Genomic DNA, 15,370 nt, shown 5'->3' with positions numbered 1-15,370 from the left:
ATTTGCCAGCACACCATGGAACGACATAAATAGCGTCCAAACAGATGTTTTATTGCATGATCACAACACAAAGAGAGTGCAACGTTTCGGAACCGCGCAGGGCCCCTTCGTCAGGCATGTGTATGTAGTGCTACTCCCATAAAAGCCACTTTAAAGGAGCAGCAGCCCCTGAGACTGGGAAATTCTCCAGCAGAACAAGAACAAAGGTTGCTCCAGAACCTGGCCACCTATTGAGCACACCTCCCCAGGGATTTGTTGCACAATAAATATTCAAGCTGCTCGTTTGATTCTCCTGGCCCTCTATGTTTTAGAAGCCTCCAGAATACAGGGGGAATAAATCAAACCTGCAGCCTGTGAGATCTAGAACAGTCCAGAGATATCAATAGATGTTCCAATGATTACAGATGAGTCAAAAATAACTAAATGTACCTGTCATCATAGCAAATTACCTAGGACGATGCTACAAGTAGTTTTAACCTAACCCTGGGATAATAAGTAAGAGGATCACCAGGTGAAAATAAAGGTTAAAGAAGCCCCAAAAAAGAAAGAAAATGCAGCCATCCCATGTAAGGACTTGTAAGATATTTAAAATTTCTGTTCTTAGGTTTAGTTAGGTTTAGCATACAGTAAAGATGCAATTGTGCTATGGATTGCTCCCATCTTTATTCTTGAACTTTACTATTGATTAAAAATTGAGATGGGTTACTGACTAATACCAAGGTGCAATTGACAGGAGTATCTGTGTATGTCATCTTCTATATTTACGAGGCCAATGAATGAGAGGTATGTAGAGAAAACAACTTAAAATGTATCATTTTAACTGAATAGCTCATCTATTTCCATAATGTTAAAGTGCATGTTAACCCTAACAATGTTAAGTGCAAAAAAACAATAGCTGTTGACCCTGTCCTTGTGATCCGATTACTTCCTAGGTTCAACTATTATCAGTTAGAATTGTTCCCAGTTCTATCAGTGGACTACAGAACCCCTCTATGCTATGTTACTGAAAAGAGGTGTGCTGTATTACTACCCTAGGATGACAATATTGATCATATCCATAGATCACAAGATACAATATAGTGATAAAAGCACCTTTACCCTAGGTCAGTAAGTGTGTCACTGACAAGATAACTGGGTGAAAATAAAGGAAAAAGCTCGGCAGTATATTACATTTATCTTCTTATGATTAGAGAGGCTTTAAGATATACAGTTCTGTTCAGTTAAAGATCAAGAGTTTAATAATTGGAGTGTAACATGTCATATATATCCACACATATGAAAAATAATGGCATGCAGAATATGGATCAATCACAATAAATGATGAACATTTGTATTGATAACTAGATTTAACATGTAATGTGTGTACATTGGTAAACTTGTGTGTATTGTTTATTATTCCCTTTCAAATGCTTTTTGTTTCAAAGTAAGGCATAATCCTAATTAGCCTAGGCTCGCTGAGGGTTTTCTTTCAGCACAGTAAGAGAAAAAAGGTTGTGGTAATCAATTCATTTGTAAAATTGTAAGTCCAATCAATGCTCTAAGAATTTTTTTTTTAAGCAGTTATTAACTCATAAGCTACAGTATATCTCCTCTCATTTCAACAACAGCTGAGGTCTCCATTCTCCCCCTGAGATTCCTGCAGGTCCTATTATGAGAATCATAAATAATATGCGCTAATGAGATATGAATTGATTATGTTGGAAAAGCTGACATTTTCATCCATCACTCTAAATGATGTTTAACAATGGATTACCGGCCAGTAATTCCACTGATATGAGATTAAATAAAATAGCAGGCTGTTTCAGTAGGCTAGCTCTAGGAGATGGCAATAAATCTGTTCAATTACTGTATTACCAATCCGTTTTTCACTGCTAAGGATATTATTATTTCATTTAGACTTGTTCATGCATCATAGATTATTTTATTTCAGTCAGTCAATGAGGGAAACTGCAGTATTTTATTTGCCAAGGTACAGGGAACTCTGTCATTATAGAATACAGTAAAGACCCCAAGCATAAAGATGGAAGGTAACCCTAGACATTTGGGCTTATAATATCCATGAAATTCACACAGACATTTTGTCCTTGTCCTAATTTTCTTTCTTCATTAAAAAAAATTGCACCAAGAAAGGTAGTTTAAGAAGCCAATCAATTGAAACCATGTTATAGGAACATATGAGGTTTTTATGCTGCCGCATTGAACGACAGTTATAGGACTATTTTTTCCCATCTAGGTGAACTACATATCGCTTTAAAACTTTATCAAGGCACAAATTCTACAGATAACTTTATAAAGCCAAAAGTTTAAAATAATACATAAATTGTAACTTCATCTGGTAAATACTAGACCTGCTAGGATCTTTTTCTGAATGTGCTAGACCTGCTAGGATCTTTTTCTGAATGTAGAGCACAGAGGCTCTTGAAGTAGGACAAGGTCAGTATGCTTCAGAATAGGAGCTGGAATAAAGACTTATTTTAGAGGTTGGTAGGCAGGTGCAGTCTGTACTCTCTACTGCAGGTGGCACTCGACCAAAGTGGAAATGCAGAAGGTGAGGGAAGTTGTGAGGATTTTGGCTCCTCTATGACTTCCTGTGGTTAAAGGGTGACAGCTGTCCGATTGGATGCTGGCACCCCATGTGACTCCTGTGGTCATCTTGGGTCAGGCAGAGTCTAGTTAAGTTTGGCACGCTTTATGTGAGTGGTTAGAGTAGGGACAGGATCTCAGTCTAACAAAGACAGTGTTTAGAGATGGGGGAAGGTTACAGAGGAGTAGGGACAGTGCAGGGACTACTCTTCTCTTTAGGAAGCCTCCCCTTTGTGTGTGGACCAGCCAGGCCTCATTATACTTCTTGTTGACAATGCCATCTGTATAATTCTGCTTCTTGTTGAAGATGCCCTCTGTATCTTTGAGTCTTCGCTTCGGACTGTCACTGATCATAAGTAGCTCCAGAAAGGTGTGCCTCCCTGCCTGGCCTGACTAAGTTGTGTTTGAATCGTTTCTAAAATATAACTTTACTGCCTTATGACAGAAGGGAGAGAGGCATCTTTAAGTGTAGGAGTTAAAACTATTTATTACAAGGTATGGCAAGTGGGAACTCACATTTGGTACAGTTGGTAAAAAACAGGCAGATCAAGGTTAGGCAGATCCATTGTAAGCCATCAACAGTGAAAGTCCTCAAAGTTCGCTGGCTGTAGCCGTGACTGTCCTCTCCCTCACAACCAGGAAGTCGGCTGTGAAGATGGAAGGATCTTGAAACGAGGCTTGATGCGCTTGTGGAGCGAAGAGTGGGGTGTTATGCATGATTTAGGGGAAGTCTCGCTCCTTTCAGAGCTTGAAAAGGGAGCATAACTGCCACTACATCCGCAGTGCACATACTCGGTAATGTGTTGCACAGGTCAAGTCATGTAATCACGCCCAACATCCCACTCTCCGCTCCATGAGCGCTTCAAGGCTTGTTTCGGGATCCTTCCATCTTCACGGCCGACTTCCTGGTTGCGAGAGAGAGGCAATCCTTGGCTGCAGTAGGCATAGTTTGAGGACTGTCGCTGTTGACAGCTTACTTGGGATCTGCATAACCTGACTGTTTTATAAGTTCTCACTTGTCATACCTTGTAATAAATTGTTTTAACGCCTACACTTGGGCCCCGTACACACGAGGAGACATGTCCGATGAAAAGGGTCCGCGGACCGTTTTCATCGGACATGTCTCCTGGGAGCTTTTGGTCTGATGTGTGTACACACCATCAGAACAAAATCCTCGTGGACAGAGGACAGAGAACGCGGTGACGTAGAAGACACCGACGTTCTCAAACACGGAAGTGCAATGCTTCCACGCATGCGTCAAATCAATTCGACGCATGCGTGGGATTTCGGGAAGCTGGTTACACGTCACAACCAGCGGACATGTCCGATTAGATGTACTAACCATCCAAGGGTGAGAATCCATTGCAGAGGGCCAGAAATGCTGGCAGTGTGAGTATTTCAAGCACCTAGCCAAGAACTGCCACCAGTCCAATAACAAGAGCACCCATAGTCTGCCATTAAACTAGAGGCTTCCAGGGCAGATGGATGACCCCTGAATATGGCAACACAAGGTACCCACAGGCCAGAGGCCATAGTTGCACCAAGTCCAGTTGTTAATGCCCTAATAAATGACCATATGGTCCTATGTTGGATTTTTACTGGGTTAGAAGTCACCATCATGGTGTACAAGTTTCTACTCCCAGCAGTTCGGGACTATCGACCAGTTGGACCTGTATTGGCTGTCCCTGAGGTCAGTCACTAACCTATCCATCACGGTGGGTTATTTGAGATACAGATAGATTACCAGGCAATGGAGCGGGTCGGGGTCATGGTGATTTGCAGTCCAGTAAGTTAGTGGTGCCTATTGTCCTGGGCATGAATGCCCTGAAGGACCTGAACCTACCTCGCCTGCTGGCTAAGTATAAATGATTGGGAAGGCGGGCACAGGGCTGTGGCCTGTGAGCTGCCTGGCTCAATGTAATTAAGGATTTTTAGGCCCACCAGCAGGCAGCTAGATGGCAGACTAAGCAGGTGGGAGCTGTCTGCATGCACCTCAATCAAAGGCTATTTCTGGTGCCCCTCCAAGAGGTTATTTGGTCTCTGACTGTTGGGGGCACAATAGGCTGCAAAAAGCCAAAGTGATTGTTGAGTCCCACAAAGACCTTGGGGTGCTGGAGGAGTGGCTTGCAGACTGCACCTTATCAAAGGTCCACCGGGGGAAGGTGCTAGTCCAACTCATCAACTTCTCCCGAATCACACCACCGTTGCAGATCTCTACATGGTACACAACCACTGCAGTTATGGGGCCCAGCCAGAGGTGGAAGCTGTGGGGCCCCAGAAGTGTCCACGTTTAATTAATGGAGTCTGTAACCCATTAATAAACTTGATGCAGCTTGCCTTCCACACACATTCTTGCTGGCAGCCTAGGGAGAAGGAGGTGCTGCATTAGCATTAGGTCCCACCCCAAACCTGTATTTGAACAGGAGTGGGCCTGATGAATGGGATTGGACAGAGGGGACTCTACTGGTAAAGGTTCAAAGGTATGGGGATAGGGGTAGAGCAGACCTGCTGCAGAATCTTTGTGGTATGGGGCATGAGGTGTGAAATCTGTGAGAGCAGAACTGCTTCCTTTAGGATGTCAAACACCTAAAAAGCAAGTGTGAATTAAAATGATATCCGGGGACTCAGAAGTAACTATCACTATCTATGCATGGGTGAGGGGGCTGCAGACTGAATAAATAGATGAACTATTTTCTTGCTTCAGTTCTATGCCCTTAGATGAGATCCCTCATCTACACGGCTGATGGTTGTTTTATCTTTCCGTTGTTTTGCTGAGGTTAAACTGTTGACGTTCTAATGAAGAAATGAAAAGACTGGGTGCAGCGTTAAATAAGGCTGGGCACAAAGATGAGCAAGGCTGGGCACAGGGCTGGGCACAAAGATGAGCAAGGCTGGGCACAGAGCTGAGAAGGCTGGGCACAGAGCTGGGTAAGGTTGGGTGCAGAGCTACGATGGCTTAGCACAGAGCTGAGAAGGTTGAGCACAGAGCTGAGCAAGGCAGGGTACAACAGTGAGTAAAGCTGGGCCCAAAGTTAAGCTAACTGAGCAAGGCTTGATGCCAAGCTGAGAAAGGCTGGGTGTGGACCTATGCAAGGCTGGGTATAGAGCTAAACAAAGCTGGGTTCAAAACTAGATGGGTGGGTGCATCCTATCTGCCTGGACTAGAGTACATTTTGTCCTCCTTGCTGACATTTATCTTACCCAATCATACTCTCCTCTGCCTGCTGACACTGACCTGACCTCTCCTTCTACCTCCTCATACCTGACCTGTTCACCTACAACCTTGCACCTGACCTGCTCTTCTAAACCACATACCCAACCTATCCACCTACCTCTTTATACCCAATCTATCCACCTACAAATTCATACCTTACCTGACCGCCTAACCCCTCATACCTGACCTGTCCACCTTCTTCCTTACACCTGACCTGTTCACCTACCTCCTCATACGTGACCTGTTCACCTACCTCCTCAAGCCTGACCTGTCCACAGTAAGTCCCAATGGGCCACAGAGCATTATTATGACCCACCATTTCCTCTGGATGATTGCATATTTTCATTATTGTGTTTGAGTACTAAATACATTTAGGAAAGGAAGTGAGAATTTGTGTTGGAATTGGATTTGTCACAGGGGTACTTTTGTTTGGGAGGCACTCTGTGCTTTATTTACATTTGACCTCTGCACTCTGTTCATTACTTGTTCTTGACTCCTTCACCCTTCATTACTTATGCATGTCCTCTACAGTCTGTGCATTATTTACTTCAGACCTATGCATTATGTGCATTACTTATTCCTGACCCCAGCACTCAATATGTTACATGCTCTTAACCCAGAGCAGAGTGGGCCCAGGTTTTATCTACCCACACCTTTTAAGTCCCTCCAACCAATTGTACAACTTACTACATTTGGTATTAGCCTCCCCCCCCCACTACATCCACATCACACCCCTACTAAAAGTAGTCATGGTCAGTGGAGAACCTTTGATTTCATTTTAAAAATGGCTGCATGGCTGAGGGGTAGAGAAAATATTTTTTATTGCAGGAATCAAGTTTATATAGAGATGGATGTCTCATAGAACGGTAACTTGATAGAAGGAAAACAAAACATTAATTGTAAAATTTATAGATTGGCCACTCACCTTCAACAATGACCAAAAGGTCAAACAAGGCTCATCAGATAGAGAATAGGAAATCCTGCTGGTGGATCTGCAGAGACATTCAGGTCCCAAGCGAAGACAATCGAAGATAGCAAACTGTGCCCCCCCCCCGGTGTAAATAAAGAGTCAGTGTCATTTCAAAACAAGAAAATATTTAAAGCAATACAAATGAAATTAGGTTTAATTCAATATAAACAAAGTTCACAGTGGAGTAGATCGTGGGAGCATGCACCTGAACCCCTGAAACAGGCAGTGGGTGGTGGGATCTGTGGCAGTAGTGGTGGTGGTGGGGGGGTGGGATCAGTGGTGGTGGGAGGCGTGTGTGATCAGTGGCAGTAGTGGGGGTGGGATCAGTGGCAGTAGTGGGGGTGGGATCAGTGGCAGTAGTGGTGGTGGTGGGATTAGTGGTGGTGGGGTGGTGGGATCAGTGGCAGTAGTGGTGGTGGTGGTAGGGGGTGGGATCAGTGGCAGTAGTGGTGTTGGTGGGATTAGTGGTGATGGTGGGGGGTGGGATCAGTAGCAGTAGTGGTGGTGGTGGGATTAGTGGTGGTAGGGGGTGGGATCAGTGGTGGTGGTGGGGAAGTGGGATCAGTGGCAGTAGTGGTGATGGTGGGATTAGTGGTGGTGGTGGGGGGGGTGGGATCAGTGGCAGTAGTGGTGGTGGTGGGATTAGTGGTGGTGGGGGGATTAGTGGTGGTGGTGAGGGGGTGGGATCAGTGGCAGTAGTGGTGGTGGGAGGGGGAATCAGGAGCAGAGGGATATATGGGCGATGAGATGGTGACACTGGCACTCACCTTCTCTCAGTGTCAGTCGATTCCCACACCTTGCTCAGTGCTCTCAGTCTGGACTCACGGTGTCTGCAGTAATGCTTCTCCTGACATGGGGACACTGTCTGCACATCTGCTTACAAAGGGGAGAGCTCCTCCACCTTCACTCGACTGACCCATCAGCTGACTTTCTCCTCCTCCCGACATGGATCTGCTTGAAGGAATGGACAGAGCTCTGTCCCATTAACAGTAAGTCATCACTCATAGTGTACATTGTCTCGAGTCCACTTCCTCCTCTCCTTTGCTCCTCTAGGTCACAGCTCTCTATGCTCCTCTCCCGCTGAGTCCTCCAAACCCGCCTTCAGCCTGCCCCTCAGCGTGTGATGCCGGGCGGGGAATATGAAGCACCTGTCAGGACTCAGAGGAGTATCTCCACTGATAGGGGAGTGAAGAAGTGAAGGGCTGGTCTGTTCTAGGCTTGTGCCGGGTGCAGGAGTGCACTTGACACACAGTTGCGTGTGCGTGAAGCTATTAGCGGCTGGTGTGTTCAGACAGATTTTAGAAGCACACAGCCAGCACTTCACCTGCGCCCCCCTTCCTCCAGTATTTAGTACCGCCCAGGGAATTTGACCCTTCCGCCCACCCAATGTACCGGCCCTGGCTGTATGTAATCTTAGCACCAACACATGCTGCGCTCACCAATGGGTAGTTCCATATATAGAGAAAAGCGTGCTCCAAAAAACAAATACTTCTTGTGTAGCTGGCACTCAAAGAAAACAAAAAACAACCATATATAACCAATATTGCCAGATAAAGTAAAACGTGTTTAATAAAAAAACTGCTTACATCAGGTAAGAACAAAATCCGCAATATGAAATGGGAGTAGTGACACACTTGCTTCCTCACCACACTTCCGCAATAGGCACCGGAAGTGACGTCACAATGCTCCACCCAACTCATGGGATCACCTTGGTCACGTGACTTCCTCAGGGCTCATCCCTGTTCTATCAGAAAGGCTCTAGATACAGAGGTCAGAGGCAGAGAAGCTAACACCTGCAGGTCAGAAAATAATTTTTTATGAAAATCTTAAATAAAATAGATTGTATTCCTCTTTGGGGCTAGAGTCCCAAAAATCCTGACAGTCCATCAGCCCGCATATGCTGGGTGGGAGCCAGGCTAATCAACTTCTGGCAAGTGTGGTCAGAAAAGATAAAGGAGCTGTTTCTGAAAAAAGCTTTATGGAGACTTGTGATAGATTTGAGAGAGTTAAACAAACACAAGTATATATGAGTGATCAAATAAACAGAACAAAAAAGTTCGAAATGAGAAACAGCGCTAAATATTGGTTAAAATGTCCAATTACATAAAGTGCATTCGTTAGGTGCCGGTTTTATAAATCTCAGATGTGCAGATAGTCCATAGTAGATCCTACACCTTTTCCCAGACAAGTCACCACGCGTGGGGCACACTCCCCTTTGGGGTATTCACTCACCAGAAAGTAAGGAAATATGGACATTGAAAGGTATCTTTACACCGGATCATCCGTTCCAAGATGGGGGTCAGTGAGGGTAAAACTACAATCCCACACCTAGCAAACCACATCAGGACACTTCCGGGAGAACGGCTCAGCTGCGACGCCCACCTGGAGGAGTGACAGCGCGACTCACCAATCAGGAAGCAGCCTAGTATGGACTCCTTTAAAATGGAGTCGCTCCAAACAGTACTAAAAGGCACACAGCCAAAGTAATAGCTTTTGTCAATTGACCTACAGTAAAAGACACCTATATTCATATCCCAGTGGCTTCCTTTTTCCAATTGTTTTTACATTTTCTGATGGGACAGTTTCATAATCAATTTGTGTGTCTGCCCTTCAGTCTTATCACATTGCCCAGGGTAATTCCTTCTGGCACTAGTGTAAAGATGGGCCGAATACCCTTCTGTTTGGTTTGCACCAGAACTCCCAAACAGAGAAAAAGTTCTGACCCGAACAGTGATCCCCATTAAAGGAGTTGTAAAGGCAGAAGGTTTTTTATCGTAATGCATTCTTTGCATTAGGATAAAAAGCCTTCTGTGTGTAGCAGCCTCCCCAGTACCCCCTAATATTTATCTGAGCCTCATCTTTGTCCAGCAATTTCCACGAGTCACTCGGCCATCTGGGACTCTCCCTTCTGATTGGCTGAGACACAGCAGCGGCGCCATTGCCTACCACAGCTGTCAATCAAAGTCAGTTAGCCAATCAGGAGAGTGAGGGGGTGGGGCCAAACTGAAACTCTGTGTCTGAATGGACACAGGGAGCTGCATCTCGGCTTGGGTGCCCCATAGCAAACTTCTTGCTGTGGGGACACTCAACAAGGGCCAGGAGCCCTTAGGAGGGACCCAAGAAGAGGAGGATCTGGGCTGCCCTGTGCAAAACCACTGCACAGTGCAGGTCCTGTAAGTATAATATGTTTTGATTTTTTTTTTTTAAAACAAGGTTTTACAATCACTTTAAAGTCTATGGGACCCGAAATTGGAAAATCAAAAGTCCCCATTTGGAAGGTTTATATGCAAGTTATTGGACAAAAAAGGGTATGGGGGTCTGGTTACTACCCTGAGGGACATGTATCAATGCAAAACAAGGGGGACCCCAGATCCTGCCCCCCCCCCCCTTTATAAATAAATATGTATCCATTCACCAAAAAAGTGTAAAAACAGATCAGTAATGTCACAAGGGGGCAGTGGCATCAGGTGATGTCTCCAGGTGGCTCCGCCCCTTACCAATGTAAGAACTGTCAAACAGAAAGCCAGGCATTTGGCAGGTTTGCCTTAGTTTACACAGAGCATTTTTTATCTTCCGGTCCAGCGGTGACCTTGACACCGTGATTGATGATGGTTTTACATCGGGGGACACAGTTTTTTTTATTTTCAATAAAGGAATAGCCAAAAACTGCCTCCTGTTTTTATTCACTTTTTACACTTTTCTGGTGAATGGATAGGGGTACTATGAAACCCATACTCATTCACATGATCTGGGGCGCACTTGTTAAAGGGGGCTTCCATATCCTGATAAGCCTCCTGCCCTCAGCCCCCTTTAACTGCCAGCCAGGTTTGAGGGGATGAGGACCTTGTGCCCATCAAGATCAGTTAAACACACACCCACCACCCCAAGTTGAGGGCATGTGACCTGGTATGGTTTAGGAGGCGGGGTGCTCGCTCACCCCCCCCCCTTTCCAGGACTGCCCATGCTGTATGCTCAGATAAGTGTTTGGTATAGATTTTGGGGGGCTCCACGCTGTTTTTTTTTTAAATTGTGGTATGGGGTTTCCCTTAAAATGCACACCAGACCCGAAGGGCCTGGTATGAATTGGAGGGGACCCCCACGTTGTTTTTTGCACTTTTTTTTATTCAGCTGTCAGCGGTGAAAACGGTTTACAGCTGATGACTCATAAGTTGTTAAGGATGTGGCTTCCCAACCCTGCTCCTTAACAACCAGCTATTCACTGCACCCTGACTGGGCAAAGCTTTGCTCAATCAGGGCTTAGGATGCACTGTGCAGTGTGCTACCTACCTACCACTACCTTGTCTGGTAGTGACTGAAAGAGGCTGGAGGAGATCAGCAGCACTGAGATGCAAAAAAGGTGAAAACATGATTTTATGGGAAAACATGTCATTTGTTTATGATAATACTGCACTTTAGCAAATTGAGTGCCATCCAGTTCAGATTTACATCTTCTATGACGAGGGTTTTGAGTGATCATTTTTATAACTGGCTGATCATCACATGAATCAGACTTGGGGTCTCTAGTGAAAAAAATATATAAATTAAAATGCACAGTTGATATTTTATTCTCAGTTTAAATGATAACATTTGACATTTATAGTAAATGATACAATTTTATAAACATTCACAAACATTATTCATCCATAGACTTTTTGATCATCAGATCTGATGAAATAAGAAGTAGTAAATATTTCCTTACCTCTTAGGCCTCGTACACACGTCCAGATCTGTCCGAGGAAAACGATCCGTGGACCGTTTTCATTGGACATGTCTGCTCGGAGATTTTGGTCTGATGGTTGTACACACCATCAAACCAAAATCCGCACGGACAGAATACGCGGTGACGTGACGACGACGTGAAGGCGACGTGATGGCGACGATGGCGCAGCGACGTGCGCGAACCTGGAAGTTAAATGCTTCCACGCATGCGTCGAATCACTTCAACGTCATGCGCAGGTTCTCGGGCCAGCGGACATGTCCGATCGGTCATACTGACCATCGGACATGTCCGGCGGACATCGTTCCAGAGGACAAGTTTCTTAGCATGCTAAGAAATTTTTGTCCACCGGAAAACGGTTGGCTGGACAAATGTCCGCTGGAAAACGGTCCGGTCGGCCGTACAGACGACCGAACATGTCCACGGAAACTGGTCCCCATACCAGTTTCAGCGGACATGTTCGGTCGTGTGTACGAGGCCTTAGATTTTGCTGTTATTTGTTGAGGAAGAGATCTAACATTTTTTTGAAGTTGTAGACTCTCTCAGCTAGAAAAACTTCCTGGGGGAGAAGTTCACTATTTTTCCTGCTCTAACAGTAAAGAACCCTTTCAGTAATCATAGATTTAACCTTCTTTCTTCTCACCTGAAATTGTGTCCACTTGTCCTCTTCAGGGGCTTTAGAGTAAACGGTTTATCACAGCTACTGGAGTCACCTTTGATATATTTGTACATTGTAATCATATCCCTTCTTAAGCACTTCTTCTCTAGAGTGACTAACTGTAATCTATGTAATCGATCCTCATGGTCTCCATCCCCCCTATTAATTTTGTTGTCCTTTATTGAACTGTTTCTAATTCAACAACGTCTTTTCATGAGTATTGGTGACCAGGAGCAAAGGTTGAAAAATTCAGATATTACCATGAGTTGCATTTAAACACCGTATTTATCAGCGTATAACACGCACCCTAACTTTAAGAGGGAAATTTCAGGAAAAAACTTTTTGCAGCACCCTGCGTATAACACACAGGCACAGTTTACCCTTTATTTTCAGGGTAAAAAAGTGAGTGTTATACGCCAATAAATACAGTACATTTAATTTTCTTTTAATGAATTCATAACCACATTGATTGATTTTGTCTTCATATAGATGTCTGGAGTCTAACCTTAAAATTCATTTATGGGGCCAAATCAGTTTTAAAAGCAGTAAATTGCTCTTGCGTTCATGGTGTTTACTTAGTAACTACATTTACAGCAATTCTTTTTAAAGTTTGTTTTGAGCTAGTAGGATTCCAGGATTTGTGGTGGAGAAGACCTGTCTTCACTCAAATTGTTCTCCTTAAAGTGACACTAAAGGTAAAAATTACATATATGATGCAACTAGCGTTATCAATGCAGTCTTTGCTTTTCTGAGTCCTCCTGTAACTTAGTTTAAATGTTGATCCTGCCAGCAAGTCTGTTATTTTTCAACTTTCTTAACCACTTGCTGTCAATCTTTTAGCAGTCTGTGACTCGATTCACATCCATGCATGTTGCTTTAGAATGTTTCTGCAGTGCTTTTTGCGGCACTTGCCTCTTTTTTGGACAAGTGTTTCTAAAAGCGATATTACTGTGATTTTGCCACAATTTTTCATTTTTTTTACACTGTATATAGCTGGTTCATATAAGGAGGAGGACCGGGAAGCCAGTTGACATGTCCTTAACAACCAATGAGTCATCAGCTGTCAGCGGGCTTGGGTCTAGTATGGATTCGGAGGGCAAACAGTCTGGTATAGTTCAGGAGAGGGGAGAGCGCTCGCTGAACCCCTCCCTTTCCTGACCTGCCGGGCTGCAGGGCAGGGTCTGGTATGGATTTTGAGGGGACCCCACAGCAATTTTTTTATATATCGGCGTGAGGGGGGGGTCGGGGGTCCCCTCCCAATCCATACTAGACCCAAGAGCCTGGTATGGACCTGGGGGGGGGGTACGCTGTTTCTTTTTTATATTTATTTTTAGCCAGAAATACTTTTTTTTTTTACATTTACATTCAGCTGTCAGGCTCATCTGTTGTTAAGGATGCGGTGGCCGGGTTCCCCACCCCCTTCTTAGCAACCAGCTATATACAGTGTAAAAAAATAAAATATTTGAATGCAGGTCCATTAAATTCTATAACAAGCAAAGCTCTGCATTTTGCGTGAAACGCAGAGGCACAAAAATGCATTGATGTGAACGTGTTCTATAGGAACCCATGTTAAAAAATGTCCCTGCATTTTTGCAAAATGCATCAAAAAACGCATTAGTGTGCATGGAGCCTTAATGCTACAGGGCGGCTCTCCTGTGCAGACTCATGTATATATACGTGATTCTGAACATCTGCCTGCAGGGGGTGCACGTCCCACCAGCGGGACGCTTCTGCTGCGAATATTCACAACAGAAGCTGAGCTGCCACTACCGGGCACTCGATGTCCTCCGGCAACCGCTGATCATTGGTAATACACGCAGAACTGAGATCTGCCTATGTAAACAAGGCAGATCTCAGTTCTGACAGGGGGGGGTGTATTTTGAATTTTGTATTTTGTATTCCTACAAAATCCATCTCTTGCCTTGTTAAAAGCACATAACCCAGTACACAAAAACACTGGCTAGACACACAGTTAACCCTTTAATCGCCCTATATGTTTAGAGCGGAGTTCCACCCAAAAGTGGAACTTCTGCATTAAGGGCTCCTAACAGCCTTACATGCCACATTTGGCATGTAATTTTTTTAGGGGGGGGGGGGTGGGTACTTGTTTTGACAGGTACCCAGCTCCCACTTCAGCTCGGGCTGCCTAGGTGAGCACACTTTTGATGCATGCGCCGGGGAGAACCGAAGGAGAAAACCGGTCGCTGGATTGTGGAACGGGTGAGTGTGTTTGTTTATCAAAAGTCAGCAGCTATACTTTTTGACTTTTAATGAACACAAAACCAACTGGAACTCCGCTTTAACCCCTTCCAAGCCAGTGTCAATAGTACAGTGACCATGCATATTTTTAGCACTGATCATCAGGGGTGTTGCTAGGTCTACAAAAGATCTGGGGCTAGAGCTAATAGCAGTGAAGTAAAGAGCCATACGCTTGGGCGGGCATACACATGTATATAATATACTGTACACGTGTGTGCGTATATATATATATATATATATATATATATATATATATATATAATGTTGTTATAAATCTGAGTGCGGATTCCCTTCCTTACATCAGGGTCCCCAGAAAGCCACCCCTTACATCAGGGTCCCCAGAGAGCCTCCCACTTACATCAGGGTCCCCAGAGAGCGTCCTCTTACATCAGGGTCCCTGGAGAGCCTCCCCCTTACATCAGGGTCCCCAGAGAGTCTCCGCTTACATCAGGGTCCCCAGAGAGCCCTCTATATATCAGGGTTCCCAGAGAGCCCCCCTATATAAGAGAGTCCCCAGCGAGCCCTCTATACATCAGGGTCCCCAGAGAGCCCCCCAATACATCAGGGTCCCCAGAGAGACCCCCTATAAGGGCCGGGTGCAGGATATGAATCAGGAGGGCATGGTACTGGAGGGTCAGGAAGGTACAGTACAGGGGGATCAGGACAGCTGGGGTGTCAGGAGGGCATGGCACTGGGGGGGGCGCTTCAGAAGGGTATGGGATTGGGGGATCAGGATCAGGAGGGCTGGAGTGGCAGGAGGGCATGGTACTGGGGAATCAGAAGGGCTGGGGTGTCAGAGGGGCATAGTTCTGGGGGTCAGAAGGGAATAGTACTGTGGTGTCAGGAGGGCATGTGCTGGGGCATCAAGAGAGCTGGGGTGTCAGGAGGACATGATGCTGGGGCACCAGGAGGGCAAGGAGCTGGGGCATCAGGAGGGCTTAGGTATCAGGAGGGCATGGTGCTGGGGAA

The sequence above is a fragment of the Rana temporaria genome, chromosome 5 (assembly GCF_905171775.1).
Source record: "Rana temporaria chromosome 5, aRanTem1.1, whole genome shotgun sequence".
NCBI classification, from domain to species: domain Eukaryota; kingdom Metazoa; phylum Chordata; class Amphibia; order Anura; family Ranidae; genus Rana; species Rana temporaria.
This window is presented reverse-complemented; position numbering follows the sequence as displayed.